The sequence below is a fragment of the Poecilia reticulata genome, chromosome 16, assembly GCF_904066995.2.
Source record: "Poecilia reticulata chromosome 16, P_reticulata-male-v2, whole genome shotgun sequence".
In the NCBI taxonomy this organism is placed as follows: domain Eukaryota; kingdom Metazoa; phylum Chordata; class Actinopteri; order Cyprinodontiformes; family Poeciliidae; genus Poecilia; species Poecilia reticulata.
In genome coordinates this window covers 9,842,898-9,865,482 of record NC_088845.1, presented here as the reverse complement: position 1 = coordinate 9,865,482, position 22,585 = coordinate 9,842,898, and the positions used below count along the sequence as shown (strand labels likewise).

Here is a 22,585-nt window from a genome sequence, read left to right as displayed (position 1 = left end):
TCTCCCTCTGCCTCTTTATCTTGCATGTTTCTCTTCCCTCGGCTTCATCTCTTTATGTGCTTCTACCCACCTTCACTTTTCTTTCGTTCTTCCCCCTCACCCTTCACCCTGTGGGGTTTCTTGGTCTCTTTAGCAAGGATTTTAGCACCTTCTTTAAGCTATTTCTTCCCTCCCAGGACTTGGCAGCAGAGTGGCAATTTGTTAAGCTGCTCCCTATATGCACAAGTTTCGCCCCTGACTTGGCATGCTGTCAAGTTGTGGTCAGAACTAAAGATGAGCAACAGATATTCCTAAAACACAGAAATTTAAATATGGTGCATTGCAAAAGTATTCATACTGTTTGAAGCTTTTGCCCTTCACTATTACAAACTGCTTTGGATTTTATTTGGATTTGTGGTAGGACACCTAAAAATAGGGCATATTTGTGAAGTGGAAGGAAAAAGACGGGCTTTAAGGGGTTTCACCAATGCAGTAATAAAAGTATAGAAATACCTTTTGTAGTTACAGCTGCATGTCCTGTGGGGTATATGGGCATTCAGAGAGTGAATTTATTGCCCTATTTCTTGGAAAATAGGTCCAGCTCTGTCAAATTGGATGAAAAGTATCTGTGAACATCAATTTCAGGGTCTTACCTCACTCTTTCAGTTGGACAAAGGTTTGGACTTTGACTGGATCATTTAAACACATTTTCATGTGTTCATCCCCTATTTCTAGGGATGGTATTTTTAACGCGTCGTTTTATTTATTTATTTATTTTTTAGCTTTGGGTGTCAAAGTAAAGTGCACTGACTATGAATGCATGCCACCCTTTTTTGTATGTATTGTCAAGAATCATTTTAAAATTCCAATAAAATACATAGCTTTTATGGTTCTGATGTTACAAAATTTGAAAAAGTTCAAGAGGTATAGAGTTTTTTTTAAAAGCAAAATTCATTTTAGTAAAAATCTGATCAAGAGGTGATTTTGGGGAAATAAAAGTAAAATTTCATATGACCACATATCTGTAAGGCATAGTTTTTAGACATACATTATTATGACTATTATTTACTGTAATGTATTCTTTGGAACAGGTGTAATTCTGCACAAATGTTTCTGTTTCCTAAACACATTGAATGTAGTGACTTGATCTAACAACAAAGCTACGTACCAGAAATGCATTTTCTTTTTTTTTTATTGTAGATGTTATGTTAGATTTAAAAGAAAATACATCTCGGTAGTTTGGAATACACAGGCCAATTAGCTCCCCTGTCTCTCCGTTTTCAGCTCCCCCGTTCTTTGCTTTTTGGCCCCATGGTACACTAGAAAATATGCTGATATAGGAAATTGTGCAGGTAAAGGTGGACAGAGGCCAAATAGGATTTTTTTTCTTGGCTTCCTCTGCTCTGGGCTACAAACACTCATGCAAAGCATGAGAGGAAAGAAGAAAAAAAGAAGAAGAATCTTCTATTTTCTCTCCTGAGCATTTATCCCGAGAGAAGCTTAACTCACCTGGGTATCTCTTTGGTGAAGAGTAATAAATAAATGCATTGGGTTAATTATTAAAGACAGCCTAAATGAAGACAGATATCATCCTCTGAAGGCATGTTCGTTCCAGATGCTTCATCTTAACTCAGGATGTTGTTGTTTGTTTGTTTGCCCTGCTGGTGGTCAGGAGACATATGCTATAAATCTTTATATCTTTCTTCTGTCAACTCAGACAAGTCATGTGCAGATAATGCTGGCTCAGTTTTTCTTTTACCCTCTGTCCTGCAAACAAAAAAAACCCTCAAAAAACATGTTTTTGTGTTTCTCAAACACAAAAACGTGTTTGATGGACTCAAACTCAGTCCATCTAGAGATTGAGATTTTTTTATACCATTCTTGTTTGCTAATAGGTGAGTCCAAGATCAGTATTGCCTCATATTTGCAGTTTGACTTTGACTGGTCCCTTTTAACACATTAATATGCTTCTACTCTGACTAGCTTCCATGTCCTTGCTAAAGAAAGGCAATCATGATGCTGCCATCACCATCTTTCACAATGACAGTCATGTATCTAAGATGATTTGGTGTTTGTTTTCTGCCACACAGTGAAAACACTTTGCATTGGGCAGAAAGTTTCATTTAATGCCCATTGAGTCAGACTGTCTTCATTCACATGTTTCAAACTGTGAAAGTGACTTTGTATGGCTTTCTTTCCATTGTAACTTTGTTCTTACCACACTTCCATAAATACCAAATTGTTATAAAACAACAAATATGGAGATTCACGTTTGGTTCTTCAACATTGGTTTATGTAACCCAAGTTAGGCTGAAGTCAAAGTTTATAATGCTTGTTTTGAAAGTCTGTAACCTTTGGTCTTTTCTTGGTGGGTTTGCAGTTGTGCCATAATCTGTCCAGTTTCAGATGAACAATGCAATGTTCAAAAGATTATATACTGTTTTCGTTTTGTGGACTTCATGTTATTGTTCATTCACATATGTTCTCTAACAAGCCTGTTAGAGAGAAAAGCTGCATTTATCCTGGGAATAAATTGCTCACAGATGGACTTTATTTACTGATAAACAGTAAATTGAGGTAGTTTGTGCCCTGGATTTTATTTTGTTGTATCAGCTCAAACAAGTCCAATTCAATGTACTTATGTGGTGTCAGTTCAAAGCAAATGTCATCCTAGGGTGCCTTGCAAAACAAAGGCATTCCATTTATAAACATAAAAATAGGATCATAGCTGAAAACAAATGCACATTATATTTTATAGATTTCCATTTATAAAAAAAAATCACAATAAAAACATGTTTAATTTTCCTTCAGATTCAAAATGTTGCTCTACTTTGTCTTGGTTATAAAATCCTACAACAATCACCTTGGTTTGTGGTTGTTTTATGGTTAAGCAGGAAAACAAGGGGTATGAATACTACGCAAGGGTTCGAAATATTTATAAATACACGATAGAACTTCACTGATCATATTCTAGACAAAAAGTCTCATACAAAACAGGCAACTGTTCCTAGAAACTCTTGTCCCTTTTTGGAACAAATAGCATATCTAAGCCTTTTTCTATCCAGTTTCACTCTGTAGGAACTCGACAACTAAACAACAAGGACCCTGGATCAGTCCCTGGACAAAGACAATTAATATTTAAAGATGATTGCTAATGCCCTGAAGTCAAATACAGAGCCTAGGTAATTAATTGAGCTGGATGGTCTGCAGAGAGATTAGACCGGATGTGTGTTGTTTATCTCAGTTGTTATTGAAGTCTGTGTGATTGCTTTCAGCAAACAATTTTCCATTGAATGTAAAGAAGGGGACGACACTCCTGTATGTTTGACCTGTAAGGCATATGTAAAAAGTTCATTTTCTTGGAAGCTACAGAGGCAGTCGGGGGATTAATTGTCTCTTGTGCTTTCCTGCAGCATGTATGTAGTGCAAATTTGAGATGCCTTTAGTTTATTATACAGGATGGTTTTTACTGCTTTTAACTGAGACCCATGGACCTGTTTTCACAAGCTTGTACAACAAGTGGATGGATTTCCACTGCCGATAATAGCAGATGCACTTGGCAAGACAATGCGCCGTTTTTTTTACATCACTTGGCCGACTTCCTGTGTAAACTGTTGGATGTGAAAGGAGTGTCAACGGAGTGCTAATTGTTGTTCGGCGGTTTGATTTATCACCCGCACGAGCCACAGAAGAACAGAGGATGATTTTGCATTTGGCTGACTGTCCCCATTCCCCAAGCAGCATGCTGATGATTCTGTTTCCATGCAAAATGCCTAATTTCAGTGTTTCAGTAAGGCTGCCAGCAACGTCTACATGCTGGATCACTATGTTCCAGTTCATTAATGGGGCCTCTAAATGGTGTATATGTTAGTTTACATGGTACATGCTGATTGTAACGTTCATGCCCAAAATAAAAAGAGAAAATGTGTAAAATCCCCCTTGTGTTTTTCTGTCTGCCTCTCCTGTTGACATTTCAGAGGCTGTCTATTTTATTCTACAGTAAAATTGAACTTGTAATTTTGCATATGAAGTCTATTGAGGTTTGATAAAGCAATGCATGTTTAATAATTTGAAGAATGCTATTACACACATGAAACTTTAAACTAGCAACACAATAATACATGTTTAAGTTAAGGAAGATTCACTAAGAAGTCTGGTAGATCTTTGATTAGGTTAAATTGGGTTAAAATAAATAACTGGAAAGATTAACTTTAACTGAACCAGATGTTATAATCCAAACATTGCCAGACCTATTCTTCTATGGCATTTGAAAAGGTTTTTGTTAAACTAGAAGGTGTCTAAAGATCCACTTTGACACATTTTAAAAGAGTCTGACTGCTTTCCAAAAAAAAAAAAGACCAATTGAAGATTACAGAAATATGCATAGTATTGTCTAGATCAAATCGCACTCAAGCCTGTGATATATATCAGACATTAATTAACATAAGGTCTTGTGCCATTGTACTTTGTCTGTGTACGGATTACAGATGAGCACACAAAGCTATGGGACTACAGAAAATGTGTGTTTTAAAAGAGTATTAACTATGTAACGTTCCATTAATTATGTTTCCTAAAATGTGGGGTCTCCATTTAAAATCCTTGAATATAAGGATTTCTGTCACCTCTGTGGTCAGAGGTGCATAAAATCCAGCACTTTGACATGAAACTCCTTCTTCATAACAGCTGTAAAAGAAACAGTGTCTTGAAGTAGCTTAGTGAATTCACAGCGTAATAGGGCGCCACCTGTGCAATAAGTTTTTTCATTAAATTTCCACATCACATTCAACACGTAGTATCATAGCGAGAGAGCAAATATGAATAGTGGGAAATAGTGAATAGCATAGAGTTAAGCTACAGTTCTCAAAAAACTTCATGTGATCTGCAGATTAGTGCCAAAACAATCTAGACAGATTCAGGAAATGACCTTACGCAATGTAAAATGCCAAATGCAATGCTGCGAGGTATACTGACAATGAACAGTAGTGGCAGTGATCTCTGGAGAGATGAATTATACTTCCCTGTCTTGTAATTTACGAGACCAGTCTGGGCTTGGCAGTGGAAAGAGGAACAATACTTTTCTGACTCAATCCTGTCAAATCCAAAGTTTGGTGAAGAGAAGGTTATGGCTTTTGGCTCCTTTTCAACGTTTGGGTTTGAATCCTTAGTTTCAGTGAAATGAACTCCTAATGTTTCAGTCAACAAAAATATTTTTGGACAATTGTATGTTCAGAGAATTGCTCTTCTTTATCATGTAATATATAGCCAGTGAGAATAGGAAATCACTAATTGACATTAACAGGTTCTTTCAAAAAGGAAAGACATTAAAAATGCTTTAGCTTCATTTAAAGATATTGGTTTAAGTGATTGTGAGCCTTGAAACAGGAATTATTTGTAGGATTTTCCCTCAACAGAAGGATTTTTTTAAGAACAACATTAAATCAATAAAAGATTGATTTCCTTACAGGTTTCTGTCAATTATTTTTTAACAGGCAATGCAGGCAGTTTTGGTACAGTTATTTAAATTTGGTGAAAATTTTAGTTTTAGCCTTACCAACTTTTCTAAAATGAAACTTGAGACAAATTATATCACAATAAGTTTTAAAATAATACATATGCATTGTTCTGTTATGTTTTCATGTTTAATGAAACATTTTCCAAGAAGGAATACAATTGGCATTAAAGAACACACCCCAAGAATCTACTCCAACAGCATACATAGGTGTGTGTGAAAAAAACCTTTTATTGAGTTCTTCTAAATGTCTGCAAATGCAAAAAACAACAGAAAGTATCACATTTAAAAGAAGCACTACCAAGCTGTCCTGAATGTCCTTGTCTTAAAACACCTAAAAGTTTTTTTTTTCTTTCCTTCCTTCTTTTCGTCTTTCCCTTCCTCTTTTAAAAGCATCTTAAAGAAGGAGCATTCAAAAACCACAAGGTTTTTCACAAGTTTTGGAGATGCCAGTCATGAATGAACATGGTGGTGTGTTTCACTGCCAGCTGGCAGAAGAAGCCTGACATGTCCCATAGATCAGTGCGGGGCCAGCTGGATACCTGCCGAGAGCTTAACACGCTCTTCAGCATTGCTGCAATCTCCATCAGCCTGTCCCGTTAACTGATGAAACACAGATCTAACTGTTCATTAATCCCTGTGGTTTGTTACCAGATCCCTAGAGCACGTGGTGCACTTGGAGCAATGTGGTTAGTCGCCTAATTTTAAACAGATCTGAAAGTTGAAGGTTAGGTGAATCCTTAATTGATGTCAACAGACATGATTTTTTTTATTGTTTTATCTTTCCAGTCGTTCCTTCAGCCAAACCCATTGCTTTATTACAGTGATGCAATTATTTTTTTTCTGTGTTTCCTGTGCACAATTTCAGATTGAAATATGGTTAGTTTTAATGTTATTTGCAAACTCACCTGAAATACAACAGTGACCTTAAAGAACAAACTGTGAGAAAATGTTCATGACACAAACACTTCTGACTGGTTTTGTGCTTTGCTCACTTTTCTGCCAGAGGCGATAATCAATCATCCAGTCGTTTATCTCACACCGGTGCCTGAGTCTTTTTATCAACTGCCAGAGCCTTTCAGCTGCACAGTATTTCTTAATACTGGGTTGTTCGCTCACTTTGTCAAAATTACGACTAGATTAAAAGTCAAGTTCCCATGCCTCTCCTCCCTGTTTGCTATTATGTGCCATCTGATCTAACTGAGTTGGACACAAGCTTTCTGGGACTTTTGCGATTGGTATTTTATTGAGAGTAAAAGAGAGGTTTCAGCAGGAAAAAGTTTTTCCAAGTTTAATCATGGAGAAAAACAGTTTGATTTCTACTTGAGCACAACATAGGGTGATTAATGAGAGTTTTGCCAAGATGGTCTTAACATTACATTTTTGGGGGTTATAACATAGGGACTTCTAGGGGCTCAGGAACAGTGACATGGGTGTATGTGGTTTCCAGCCCTATAAAACTCCAACATGTAACACGGATATTTGAGGCAGTAAATGCTGGGTTCCTTAAGGGCTTTTTCCACAAAACCGGTTGCAGAACTTGTTGGAAAAAATTTTTTGTTTTTTTCTTTTGGTTTTGTTTTGTGGTCATTTTGTTACATTGCCAAAGCACTGACTCTACCACCAAAATCCTAAAGCTGTAAAAAATACCAACTTTGGTACGCTAGAAGAAGGAGTACGTTATTATAGCAAGAAATAAACAAATAAATAAATAAAAAATAAAAAACCAGATGCATTACTGTGAAATGTGGAGTTAGCATTGGAATAACATTAGTGAAGGAGAAAATTCATGAATATATTCTTAAGTGCCTTGCTGCTTGGAGCATATTAATTGGACCCAAATCAGTGTTTCTGATGCCAAGTTAGATCCAATGAGTCTCAGCTTTGAGCTTTTTTTTTTAAGTAAAAAAAAAAAACTGACATTTTTGTGACTGCCTCTTTGGCAGTGTGATAAAAATCACCAAAAAGGTGTTCCTTGTGTCTCACTGGTACTTAATGAAGGTCTTTCTACCTGTTGCATCACCTTGTGTGGGGCAAAGGTCATCTGTTTATGAATGTGTTAATGTGATGCATCTATTTCTAATTATGAGATTTTGAGACAGATATAAGAGAAAGAGAACCATCCAGCTGTGTGTCTGACTCAACTGACTACTTCATTAAGAATCACAAAGATATAGCAACATGTGACCCCTAGAGGTTACATGTTGACGCCAAACACCAAATATTTTCCATCTTTGACCATTTTTTTTAAAACGATGATGAATAAATCTTATGGCCTTCTGTCATTTTGACAAACTACAATTCACACACCTGATCGCTTGGTGTAGATGCGCAGACATTTTCAACTTTGCACTCGGAGTACATTGCAGAAGTAACTAAGTTAACTGAATATAATTGTGCATTTTGTTCAATTTAGACACAACTACAGGTTGCAGTGTAATTGTGTAGATTGTGTTTTGATTTATTTGTACTTCTGTAATAATAAAAAACAGAATGTTCCTCTATCTCTTTTATCACCTCACTGCTTTTTGCTGTTTTTATCGCTCCAGCAAAGAACTGATTGTAGAACAAACATTTGTCCACCTCAGAGGAAAACCCTCTTAGCCATTATGTAGGCCAGAGGCTAACTCAGTGAGCTTCTTTTCTTTGCCTCTCCGTACAGGAGGTAAATATCACGGCACAGAAACACACTTTTTATTTTTAACCTTTCCACTTTTGCTTTTGCCATAAGTCACTGACATTATTAGCCTCCTGTGTTTTTAACTGTCAAAGATGTGGCGTGCCTGGCCTTCTCGCCTTGGGTCAAAGCTGACTGTGTTTGGGACGATAAAGCATCAGGGAGTGCATGTGCGTGTGTTTCTGTGTGTAAGAGGGTTGGTGTGTATTGAAGGGGGAGATGGAGTGTGGCTGCATACAGATGGTTCACAAGCCAACCTTTCAATTAGGCCGGGGGTATAAATAAAGGCAGTTGATTGGAATGTGGCGGCTGCTGGCACAAAAGGCTCTCCTTGGCTGAGCTCCAAGGCCCATTCGCTCACTCCCTCAGTCGTGTTAGAAGCTGCCCAAGGTTACTTCCAGATTGGACACAATCATTTTAAACTTCTTGTGTTTGCTGAGGCCACCTTCCATCTCCATCCCTGTTTGTGTCCTTGTTGCCCACTTTATGTATGGAAAAGGCATTCAGATGAAGCCTTCTGGAGATCCAATGTACCACCTTTGGCTATTGCTGCATTTTGTTCATTAACTTGATTTTAAACCACAAGGAAAAGCATAGTAACTGCATTCTCACCTTCACATCTTCAAACATATCCCCTATGTGAATTTGTGTATGGGTATTTTTATTTATATTTTTGCTTACAGCAAGTGTTTGGGTTCCAGTCTAGCTCCTAATCGTATTTAGCACAACCTGCAGGTGAGCAGTCCTTGTATTCTGCCTGGGGTATCCCTGTGTATCCTTCACAGATTATAAGGATGAGCTCCCAGACAACTTATCCCTCCGTACCCAAAGCCTGTCACTGTAAGCTGTCTCAGAAATTATCCACACACCCAAACATGGGGTGGTAAGGGTATGAAATGACAAAGCAGAAATGTTTTGGGAGGAGGATACGTTATCGCTGTCACAGAATGATTTGGAATTTGCTTGCGAACAGGATTGGAGTTGCTCTTTTTTCTAGAGGGCAAAGTCTGGGAAGGTTTGGGAAGTATGGAATTTCATTTCAGTGTTTTCTGGGTATAGATACATGTAAAAAAAATGTTTTAACTGATTTTATTTCCCATTAAATTTTTTAATGTATCCTTTCATTTGTCTGTCCCTCCATTATTCAATTCTCCTTTAATCCATCCATCCATGAATGAACCAGAAAGGTGCGCTTGCCCAATTACTGCTGGAGACAGGTATCAACTTCCCTGGAAACTGCAAGGACAAAAGAGTCTAAAAAAAATGGATGGATGTTGACTTTGGGAACTTTCGTAGTACTGTATTGCATTTGGTCATTTCTTGATTCCTCCAAATGTATACAGAAAAGAAAATATCTCCTTTTGAAACATTTGAAGATTTTTCACTTTGACAAGCTAAACAAATCATGTTCTTTCAATAATATATTATTCCCTTTGTTAAGAAACCTTTTCTGTCCCTCACCCCTCCTCCACCCTCTCCTGTCTGCAACCCACCTACCCAAACTGTGTCAGGGAACCCCCTACTCCCCTACCCCCTCCCCCCCTTTCCCCTTATCCAGGCTCTCATCCATCCCTGTAGAATCAGGAGAGATTAAAAATTATGGGATTAGCTTCCCCTCCTAGCCCTGTAATCCAAAAAAACAATGCTTTCTAACGCTAGCGAGAGCTCTTGAGGCGTGGGTAAGTCCTCTGTGTCAGTTATTCCTTATGGAAGGATTCCCTCGGAATAGACGCACGCTCCCTTTCTGTCTTTGACCATTTACTCTGTCCCAACCCCCTCTCTTTATGGTCCAAAACTACAATGAGATGACATGGGACACGGGGCCCTAATATATCCTAATAGGGTCAATGGAATAAACTGTTCTATTAGGTTTATACTTGGCATAAACACAAAGTGACGGATGAATTCTCATCACCTTTGGTGCTAAGTGTAGTGTTAAACTCCTTTTTTGTACAACAGCTTTGTGTCAAGCAGTAATAATGATTTTGATAACACTGAGGTGTCCTAGGGTTGGTAAAGCACTTGCCAGCTACTGAATTAAGGTCCTGTTTTAAATATGTCAGTGCCACAGTAAGGCTGGAGCTACAGCTGGCCATGGGATGCACTCCTTTAATTTCATCGCTCTGTCAGCTTTTATTAAAACCCATTTGTCATGGAGAGAGAGAGAGAAAGAAAACAAGGAGAGAAAAAAAGTATTCAATGGGTGTAGAGTGATAGGAGAAAGGGGCAGCAAGGGGAAGGAGAGCTATAAGCAGTAAGACAAACAGGGATGACAATTTTGAGGTGGCAGATGAAATAAATAGTTGATTTGAGGATGGATAAGTTTTATGGGTGGTGTTCACTGTTGGAAAGGGGGTATGCAAGAATAGGTTGCTATCACAATGGAAAAAGGGGCAACAAAGCCAGGAGACAACGGTGGCAAGAAGGGGCGAGAGAGTTGGAGGGGCTCAGCTCAAGTGATTAATGGTGAATCTGGGATATAGTGGACCAATGGGAAAACCCATCCTTGTCTCCATTCTCGTTCCTTCTACCCCCTTCCTCCTTCTACCCCATCCTTCTGTCCTCACAACCCCACCTGTGTAACCATTCATAACTGTCTTGGGAGGGGCAGTTCAGACTCACTGATGTACCCCTTTGTTTCCTTAAAGAAAAAAGCAAGAAATGCATCTACCCAAATTCATTCCTTGAATTACTTTTAGAGAAGGCATAGTTCACATTAACATATTTAATTAAACAAAGTTACATTATTTTATTTGGATCAACAAACTCTGAAAATATCCCAGATCTTTCTCTAGAACCATTGGTTTGTTGTAACAAACCAAGACAACTGAGGCAGTGAGCCAAGGCAAAGTCCTGCAACAGATTTTATGTTATTATATAAATTGTTATCCCCTCTCATTGTGACTATTGCAGTTGATTTTGTACATAAACCCAGATATTATGCCCTTTTGTAATTTACAGCTTATTTAAAAATGTAGCTTAATTGTCAACAAGAATGAAAAAATATCAACAAATTACATCAGAAAGGACATCAACACTGGAACAAGTCACACACTTCACCACTTCATATCCCCTTCTCTGTTATGATCGTCAGCTTTTTGAGTTTGGGTTTTCTATTTCAAATCTTCCTTGTGTTTTTGTGTCATTGCTATTTTTGGTATTGATCTTCATTTGATAGGTGGTGCCTATCTCCAGCTAATGTTCCGGGCGAGAGGCAGGGTTGCACCAGTACTACTAGTAGCAAAACAGTTGATTATGACTATGAACTGTTGAAGTAGTTGACAGTCATATAGTTAAACACAATCACAGTTGACTATGATTTTTGCCACTACTGTGTTTGCGAGTTAGAAGAAAGAACAGTTTGAAGAAATCATTAAAAGTTCAAAATTAACGCCATCTAAACTTCTGTCTAAATCTGTACATAATAAGAAGAAAAAGGACGGTGCTAAGGAGAAGGGAAGTGGGTTAATTGGGAGTCCACATAATTGATAGGAAGTCATTGATTTCAAAGCATGATAACATCCACACTTCTGTCTATAATTTCAACGGTTAAGACGGCCACTGACTGACACTGGTCATCATGTGAAAAAATCTTTCTGGAAGGAGTAGAGAAGAAATGTTATGTGTCTATCTAAAAACGTGCATGTACAACCGCTACACTTTGCTCACTCTGTCTTTGACTTTGGCATAGAGCTCTGAAATGGCATCAAAGTGGTCCACCAGCTCATCTCAATCCCATCCCTTGGTCCCTTAATCCCCATGTTCCACCTCCAAACCCACGCACCCCAGCACCTACAATCAAAAAGGAAATTAAATGATTCATTATGTCTTCCCGCCTTCTCGACTAAGTAAAAACATAAAAAATAAAAGAAAGGGCTTCAGGAAATCCTTTTACAATGCTTTTACATTCTTCTGTTTCCCTTGATTTGCCCTTTCTAACTGAATAGTACATGATGGCACTTGACGGAGGAGAAGTGGAGGAAGATGACGAAAAAGCAAAAGAGAGAGAGTGAGTGAGAGTGAGGGAGACTAAAATCAAGTGTGACAACATATGAATTTCAAATTTCTGAGGAGACATCAAAGTGCACCATCCGGGTGTCTCCTCGACAAGGACACTTTCTGATTTTTAATTCCATACCCTGATTGTATCGCTGAGGCCCTAACGAAGAACGGAGCAGCAGTGCTGTAGAGTGGCATCAGGCAGTGAGAGATAGATGAGCAAGGGAGAAAGCGAAAGGGGAGGGCAAGGAGAGAGTAAGAGAGATCAGAGGGGGTTAGAAGGAATAGATAGAGATGGAAGAGGAAAGAGAGAAGAGAGAAGAAAGGACAGCCTCATCCAAACACAAGCAGCCGGGCCCTTTGTTGTCGAAGTGATCATAGTTCCTCTTTTATCAGACAGAAAGATGGAGAGAGGAGAAAGGAAAAGAGACACAGGGAGTGAAAGTGATCCACTCCTTTTTCCGCTGGGGTGACAGGGACATGGGTGGAAGGAGGGCAACTTTTTTCACCCTTTGCACAAATCCTATCAAGGCTCCTCTTCCAAGGACTCATCGCTATGTGTGCCCTTTGAGAGCAAATACTAAGAAGTAAAGCTGGAAGGGCATGTTACCAGTGCACCCTCTTTAACCAGAAACAATTTGCCTGCGTACACCCAGCAGCTCAGTCATGTGCCAATACAAACTGGTAGACTCTGCTAATCCTCCGTCCTGCTCAGTGCTTTCCCATTTAGACGGCAGATCACCACTGTAGCAGCCTAATTGCCTGGGAGAATCTCAGCAGGAATGTGGCATGCTTCTGGCTTCCACGTTCCTGCCAAAACTCAATGCCAGCACTGCTGAAGCGGGAGCCTTGCCCAATCAGCATCCACGCCAGAGGCCTTATAACCCCAAACAATGCCCCATGATGGGCACTCCCTGCAAGGCCTCACTGGAAACGGATGGGAAACCCCAGGGAAGACGCATAGAGGTTGCAAAGGTCATGTCAATGGCACATAACTGCTCAAAGGATGATATCAAGTTCTAACATGCAAACACACACTGAAACTCACGTTAGGTGCACTTAATTTTCCTTTTGACCCCTCTTTTCTCTAATATATGGAAATCATTTTGAATATAAATGAGAATACAGTGAATATTTTGACATCAACCTTCGGGAAAAAGTAACTCAGACAGACAAATGCACACCAGATTTGTCAGATTTTTATTAGCATAAAATGTCTAAAACCATGTAGGCTGTCATTGTCCTTTTACTGTTACCTACTGTTGCACTGTCAAGTTAAATTCTTATAAATATATTGACGTTTGTAGTTATGAGCTGGAAAATTGTGATAATATTAAAATAGCGTAAACAATTTTGCGCATACTGTATGTTTTGAAAGCGTTGATCTGAGAAAGGAAATTTTGAAAGTCAAATTTTCTCTCTTGAAATGTGCTGTATTCTAGTTTGTGACAGGTTTGGATTCCCAGCAGGCCAGTTTAGCATCAAGTCATGCTGTTGTAATACATGCAGAATCTGTTTGAGGTTTTCTATTGTCTTGATCAAATAAGAAACAGCTTGCCTAAATGCATAATCTGGATGGGAACATATGTTGAGCCAGAATCTGGATGTATAGCTCAGCATTAACGCTGCCTGCACAGATGTGCATGTTAGCCTGCGATGCTGCCTCCTTCCATAATATCATGACTGCTGCTAACAAGATCATGTATTTCATTGTAGAGGGCACTAGTGTTGCTGTTGTTTTTTTTTTTTTCCAACAAATGTCAAATGTTTCAAGTGTTGATTTTTTTATTTCAAAGACAGTTTTTAACATGCTTTCTTTATTACCTTGCAACTTCTCGGTGTGAGTTGCATTTGAAACGTAATCAATTACGGATTTAATGATGGCACTTGACTTAATGTAAGTCAAGTGCCATGACTTTGTTGCATGACTTTGTGTTTTTGTGTTTGTTACAATGTAAAGCATGTTGAAATGCCTTGTTGCTGAAATGTGCTATACAAATAAAATTTTATTTGATTGAAGTAGAGAAAAAGTGTTTGTACTTGTGCAAAAATGTGCTTTACCCATTGCAGTGAGAAAGTGCTGCAGCGTTTCTTCTCAGTGTTCTAAACTGGGGGAAAGATGGACTCTCATATTGAGCCTGCTTCTGTCAGAGGTTTATGCATATTAAAAATGAATGGTTCCTCTCCACTGCTGCTATGTGCTTGCTTAAGGTATGCTACAGTAGAATCAGTCATTAGGTCATATGGTGGCAATTGGCAAAATTTTATCAATATTAAACAGGCACAGCCAATGGGTAGACTCTGCTAATCTGCCTACTGTCCAATTTGCCTCATTTCAGCAGGAGACAAATAGATCTGAAATTAACTATATCTTTTGTTTTTACAGAAAAGGATTAAAATGTAATCTGTTCTGACACATGCAATTCCTCAGTAGACATACAACTTTTGTTTCAGCCTAATGTCAGTCATGTTTTGAACATGCTCACTCTAAGTGAGGTGAGATCCAGAGTGACTCCCAGTTTTTTGTAAGTGGTTACAATTGACAGTTGTTGGCTTAAAAAAGTGATGTTATTACATGTTGATGAAGATCACCAACACGAGACAAAATACACATAAAGTAGTAGTAGAAGAAGATTCTTGCAGCTGTCAGTGTCAATGCTGTACATCTGTACTTAATTTAATTGATTTATCAGTTGAATACGCAAAACCACATTTCTTCCTGACATATGATATGACTGACCTTCATTTTTATAAGTTTGCATTACATTTTTAACGCTAATATATATTCTTTAAATGTGGCTGTTGTTTTTTTTTGCAAAATAAAGAAATTGATACGCCAAAATCAGAAGCTTTTCGTTTCTTTAATGATAATTTGATTTTATTACATTTTCAACACTAACATTTTATTAGAAGTGCATTCATGTTGTTGAAAATGTCACATAGAGGAATACATGACAAATCTCCAACGTCCAAAATAAATTTTAGTGGACAGCAAATATTTTTTATGACCTAGGAAAGACTTAAAGAGGCAGCAAAACCAGTTTAACCGGAGCAATTAATCACTGTGGCAATCACGTCAGTAGTTTAAGATTTAAGCATAGCCCATCTGGAGTTATGGCCCCTTTCATCCTCACCAGAGAGGAGGCAAAGGTGCCGGCACCCACAGCAACACACCTGGGATTTACAGCAGTTTTACTACTACCTGTCATATTAGACTTGATATTTAAAAATGATTTGAAATATGTTCGCCTGGTAGGTGTGAGTCTACAAGTAAAAATCCTGAAAAAAGTACCTTTAAATTCTTCTTAAAAATATTAGACTGAGTACTGAAAACAAAGTTTCTTTCTGAAGTTTGTTAAAGTTTGCAAATCTAGGTTTTTATTGTATAAGTCGAAATGCAGAAATTAAAACTTTTTTGCTTGTCCAACCAAAGTGGCTTGTCCAACCACCTTTTTGCTTGACCAACACTTTTTTAACTTCTTCACTTTGCAGTGACACATTGCATTGTACAAGTTTTGTCATTTATGAGAAAATATAATGCAAAGTAGAATTCAACAATGGATTCAGTAAGGAACACAGCAAACATGTGGAAGAGAGTGCTCTGGTTGGATGAAACCAGGATTTAATTTTATCAGGTATGCACAAAAAACATTTTGTGGACGAAAGCTAGTATTGCACATCAAACCGAGATACCATGGTGCTGAGGGAATACTCTCTTTAGCAGGGTCAGCGAAACTGATCAGTGTTTAGGAGAAATGGCTGGAGCTTTATACAAGAAAATATTAGGGGAAACAAACCTATTGAAAGCAGCAAAAACTCTTAAACCCGGACAGAGTCTCTGTCAAGCAGGACAATTACTCTAAACATATAACTATAGCTATCATGCAATGGTCCTTTTTCAGTTATATTGAGCTTTATGTTGGTTTAGCATTCAAACTCCCAATAAAATACTCTGATGTTGGAGGTTGTAAAGTAACAAAAAGTGAAAAAGTTCAAGGGGCAGGAGAACTTTAGAATAGTTCTCTATATCGTGCGCTTCTAACAGCTCAGAGAATTGCAGCAGAAGGTCAGGCAAGCCGATGCCATGTGAACCATCTCATCCTAATACACACACTTGCAGGAGCCCCTCCTCAGCCATGGAGTGGGGTGAGCAGTGAAGCAGCTGGGAGACGTGGAGCCACAATGGCCCTTTAGGGCGAGACGGCCCTAATCCATCCCGCGTCCGACAGCGCCGGTGAAAGGAGGCCTGTCAATCATGGCACGGCACCCTCGGGTCTCAGAGATGGGCTTGCTCAGATGTAGGATTTACTGTACCCCCTCTTTTCTGTCTTATTAAAATCTCTTTGCAGACAGACTGTGATACGTGCACGTGGGTACAAACACACCCACAAATGCACACAAACAGCTCAATGCTTCTCATCTGTCAAAGCTGAATATGTCATGATGACGGTTATGTGCAATTTCATAGTTTGGAGTTATGCATGTTATTTAGAATAAAATATAAAAGTACAAATGTGAACTGTTTTCACAATAAACTCTAACCTCAAATCTCTACAAATGACACATTCACAACAAAATTTGATTAAATTTTTTTATTTATTGATTTATTTTTTTTGCTTGATCATTATACAGATAGATTGTTCTTTACTTGATTGAATATGCAATGAGAATGTTTTTGATTGATATGAAAAGTTGCACATAATTATATGCTGATAAGGGAGAAAGTCATGTAGAGGCCAGAAATAGCTCATGATCATTTTGGGTACATTTCGTTGACGTGTTGTTTCCTCCCTCACAAACACTAACACAAACTCATAGTCCTAGATGGGAAGGTAACTATAGACGGGGAAAAAATGCAAAAGGCAAATACACATGCACAGATACACACACTCTCACTGACACACACAGAGAAAGAGTAAACACTTATTTAGAGGTGTCAGACACTACATGTAATATCCTCTGGCACAGTGGCTGTTTGGGTGCATGTGTGCGTGTTGCAATGAGCCGTCAGCTGAGCTGAGCTGCATGCTGTCCGTTGCAGTTGGGTGATGGTGATCAAATCTAACAGACAGTGAGGACTGGAGCACACTCGCTGCCTCTGAGACACGGAGGGAGAGAGAGGGAGTGCACCGAGATCGCCTCTGGCCACCATTATCTCTTCAGTGCATGACTGTGTCCATGTGAGTGTGACAGTGTGAAAAAATAGTGTTTGTTTACTTGCTGCATGCTTGTGTGTGTGTTGGCGTGTTCGCATGTGTGTCAGCGGATGTGACCGAGTGTGTGTTCGTATTTGCTGGTCAGCGTGCTGAAATCCTAATAACTGACTGGGGGATAACTACATGACAAGAAGACACTTCTTCCCATGTAGGCTCCAGAGAAGAAAAAAAAATAAAATAAAAAACCTTCCTGTCAGGTTTGATGCTACTTAAACTTTGTTTCTTCTTATTCATTTTTTGTCATTATTAAAGTTCAAAAACTTTGAAAATATTCTTCTCTTTTGCAAAAGTGAATAAATCAAGTCAATAAATCATAAGGACAGTTCATAATCTTTTTAAGGTACAGTCCTGTTAACAGGTGTTAAGCAGTTTGCATCACACCTACAGCAGAAGATTCTCCTCGCATCTTCATCTAGTATTAATCCAGAGGATGGCACTAACGGATACTCCTGGAAGACCCAGCACATACACAACTAAGTCCTGCTGACCTAAAACCACTCCATTCTCAAGAACATAATCACAGTTTATGTAAAACCTAATTATGAACATTTAAATTTATGTCATTTTTGAGTATGGAAGGGTCATATAAAGAGTTTTTGGTTAAAGTAACTCCCTAATAGATAAATAAGGCTGTGCACTAATAATAAACCACAACAACAGTTCCTCTTATTACACTGCTTTACTTTTTTAATAAAGTTTTCCAGCACAGATTTGACCTTTTCCTTTCTGATTGTGTGTTTTACTCAAAAAAATCTACACAACAAGCATCACTTTCCACCTCATGCTTTTACTGTTTATGCATTTGTATATACCTATAACACTCCACACCAAAGTAGTGTAAAGAACAGCTAGCAACAGTAACCCTGGAGGCCCAGCCACATGTTGTCAGTCAGCGGTGCGAAGGTTTTGGGGCCTACGTGAAAAGAAGTGGGACAAATTGTGTACTAAGCTCAATGGTCATATTATAGTACTATTAAGTCAATCTGATTATGAATTCATTTCATAACATCGATATCATGTCTCATTAAATTCACCACCAGGAGCACGTCATGCCAAAAAGCCACCTAGGTTACCAATAGTGTCGTAATAAGTGAGTTATAGTTTGAAATGAAGCCAATTATGTTGTATTTTAGCTTCAGGGATCATATAATATCTTCTACTTTGAATAAAGATAGAATTAATTTAAACAACCTGAAACTCACTTTCACTGCTACAAAAATATCTTTCAGTTCTGAAGTTCTAACCCAGAGGGCACAGTTTGGCTGAAATTAGAAAAAAAAATTTAAATTTTAAAATATGTTTCATAAAAAAAGAAAGTTATGCATTTGTATATTGCTATTATTTCACAAGGTAATTGTGTTTCATAGAAAAAATAGAATGTAGACATTTTGAGAATAAAGCACTCCAGTGATGAAAAGGAGACATTTGAGCAGCAGTTTTTTTTGAATGATTTCCGTTTGATTAATAATGATTTCTAAAATTAAACTACTAAAGGAACAACTTTTGCTCTGAATGTGTAGATTGCCTCTACAAACTTTGTTTCATTTTATTTTAGTCTGTCAAATTTTGCTTTTACTCAGTTTACAACATGTAGATATTTTAGTGTTTAGTGTTTAGTTAATGGCAAATGAAACATTTTTTAGTCTTTTTCTCTGTAACCAAAAGGGGAAGAAATTAACTTTTTAACATAAAGTAGGAAAATAATTTTACACTTACTACTAATCGTGCAATGCCAGTGATGGGAGGAAAACACTGCCTCAGCACATTACATTTGTTCATTCTTGCTGCAGTTGCAGGGAATTATAACGTGGAGTGCTAGAAGTTTGTAATTCATATCTAAAACGGAATAGCCTTTTTGTCAGTGAACAGACAAAAAGGCTAAAACTAATGCTGTGTGTGTAGTTAGTTGATAGCTGGGGCAATAGGAGAAAAATAGGGATTTGTAACTTGTGAGTTAAATTACAAAGACATACACTTGTAAATCAGTTTATTCAAACCGATTTACAATCAAACCCATCAATTTTCAGCTGTTTTTTTTTTTACTTTTTTTTTTTTGTTATTTCTATTTTGATGTGCTCACCAAACTTGATATTTCTTTTTACTTTTTGAGACATATTTAAAAATATCAGGTTTATACTTTTTGTCTGGCCAAAAAAGTTATTCAAAAAAAATAAATAAATCTTTAAAACGGTGATGAGTCTGAGAACAGAACACAGCCCAGAGCTTTGCTGGCCTGGAGACCCACATCATTTAACATACTGCCAACACCACTCTGCCTCTGCACCCGGAGCACCCCACTCACTCCATCCACACATCAGTCACTGCTCATACTGTGTTTGTGTGTGCGCAGGTGTGTGTGTGTGCGTGCGTGCGTGCGCGTGAGTACGTGTGAGTGTGTGTGTTTTGAGGAAGAAACAGAGATGAATGACTGCCTAATCACTCACACAATGCAGCGAGGCCCCATAATGAAAACCACCGATAAGAAAAATTAACATAAAACCTAAGTAGTACAGGACAAGACAGTGGACATAAATAAAGAAGGCCCATGCAACATAAATCTAAACTATAAACACAAACACTGACAACACACTCATGTAACTGAGAGGCTTCCTCACTCCAGGCTGGGGAAAAAGACCCTGGAGCACATGTGCTCGTATCTGCTTTATCCTCATTTTTACTTTTTGCCCGCTCCCGCAGAGCTGGGTCCTCCGCTCATAGCACGGTGCAGTAAGTTTTAATGGTAAATCAACAAAGGGGCGACATGAAAGAAAGGCTAGCTTTCCAGTTTGCAGGGTGAAGAATTATTCATCAGCACTGTAGTGTTGCACTGCAGGCGAAAATCCTGCAGCAGCGCTCCATTTTAATTGCCAGAAAATGACTGTAAATGATACACAGAGAGAGAAGGAGAAGGGGGCCCAAAAGGAGAGAGAAAGGAAAAAGAGAGCTGGAATCAGAGGTATAAAGAACTGGGGAAAAAAAAGAAATCCCCCACTACCAACAGCTGCCCCCCAAAATTGAAGGCCGTGGTGATAAAAAGCTATGTGGCAATCACAGAAGTGGAGTGTCCCCCCACCCTCTCCAGCAGTCTAAAAAAGCGATAGTGAAGGGAGAAAAAGAGGACAGGAGGGCGAGGGGGAGTGCCATCAAAAAAGGAGTGGTGGGATTAGGTCTGAGAGAGAGTTTACTACGCTCTTTTTGTGCGCCGAACCTGCAGGATTAGAGATAACAAATGTTAGCTGAGGAGGAGCACCTGCTGTGAGCTGAGAAGTGGAGGAGGAGACGTGGAGGAGAGGGGAGGAGTGGAGAGACGAGCTAACCCGCTAAAACACCAAAATGGGCTTTTGCTGCCCCCCGTGCAGAATTAGAGGAAAGAGGGTCAAAGGAAGAAGGGGGGAGAGAGGGAGAAGCAAAGAAGTGGATGGAACGGGTACAAAGTAAATTTGTAATCATCAAACAGATGAAGGAGGGGAAGTATTGTGGGAGGGTGGGGACTGAAGATGCTGCTCTGTGGAGCTCAGATCCCACACTGCTCGCAGCAACTCCAACTTTTTCTCTGGTGATCAAACTTTATGTAGGAAAAATTAACAGAAAAGAACTAATTTCTTACCAATTACTAGCTTCTTGTTTGTTCCTCTCATTGAGGCCTTACTGCCCTGCTCTTTTTCTCCGTTGTATTTTTTTTTTCTCCTCTCCACATCGCTTTGGGGAGACGTGGCTAAAATTACAGCTGGGGCCTTGGGACCTCACTGTCTGTTCTCCTCAGTGACCCCAGCCCAGGCAGCACTCAGACTGGTCAATCAACAATTAAAAGCCTGTCTGTAGCCACTAACTCAATTCAGCCACTCAGCTTAGTGGTCTGTTAGAAGCAAGTCTCTCAGACAGAACTGAGACAGCCTTAGAGGCATGGACTACCCTGCTTCTCACACACACGCACACACACGCGTACAAAAAGGGTCTTGCTGCTGCGATCACGCCTACGCAACCTTATGTCTGAACCTCCGTAGGGAAGGCATAAAAATAATCCCTTTTTTGGGTAAACAGGAGTGGAAACAAATGTGACAACAAGAAGTAGGAGAGATCTACCTTGAGTTCTGGCCTGGATATAAATGTTACAAGCTCTTTCGGTAGTTGATTAGTGCAACAACAAAAAATGTCTTAACTACAATCAAAAGTACTTGACACAAACTAATGCAAGTACGATTGGATTGTCAGCTATGAAGCACCGAATCTGGAAGGCCCATCTGATTGTTTAAATGTAGCAGTTCAAAGATGTGGAGTTTCAAATACTTTGGGCAAAAAGTTGTTGCACAAGTAGAAAATGGAGCGACTACAGATCAGTGGATGGGTTTAAAAGATGCAGCGGTGGAAGCGACATACGCACGGAGGCCTCAGTTCCCAACACAGCCATCTAAACTATGGCTGTGAGTCCTGGCCCACTGACCTTTGCCCCATGTCTTCTCCATCTCCCATAACCCACTTATTTGTCAATCTACTGTGAAATAAAGGCCCCTAGAGCCAAAATATTCTTTAAAAAAATAAATACACCAAATAATTTGTATGTTTATGTTACATTGATTAGAAGACTTAAGGGTTATAGTCATTTTTCTTAAATTGGCATTGCAAAAATTTAGCTCTTTTGGTGATATTTAAATAATGTAGAAGCAAAAATGGTTCACCTATGTCAGCTGTTATGGCAAAGAAATTTACATATCCACTCTATATCCTCTATATCTAAATTATTAGATGTAATGTTCAGGAAATAATCCTCCACAAATCACTGGACACAAAATAAACAAACTCGCCACTCCTTTTCACTCAAACAAGTTTTAGCTACTATGGTCATTTATTTGCAGCCTTGTCTTTGAACCCGTGGAGAGGATGTTTCGTTTGGGAAGCAGGAGTAGAAGCGGGCATGACAACAGCAGGCAGGAGTGATTTACCTTGAGGTCTGGCATGGACAAAAGGTCACAACCTCTCTTGGTTAACTGCACCTCAAACTGAGGGTTTAACCCTTCTTAGCCTTCAAAACCGACTTTGACCTTTTCTTAGCGCTGATGTTAAGCAATTTACTGTAGTGGATTGTTGGTCAGTGTGTATGCGTGCGTGCGTGCGTGCGTGTCTTTGTGTGTCTGAGAAATTCAACATTTGACAGACACACACCCATTAAAGTAAAATGAGCACAAACATATGGGTGCTGGTTCTCAC

The 22,585-nt window shown here is 38.8% G+C and overlaps 1 long non-coding RNA gene across 3 annotated transcripts in view; it reads right to left on the bottom strand.

The window, feature by feature from the left end:
- Window positions 1-22,585, bottom strand: part of LOC108166989 (uncharacterized) — a 44,086-nt gene that overhangs the window by 13,045 nt on the left and 8,456 nt on the right. The gene's annotated exons all lie outside the window — the stretch shown is intronic.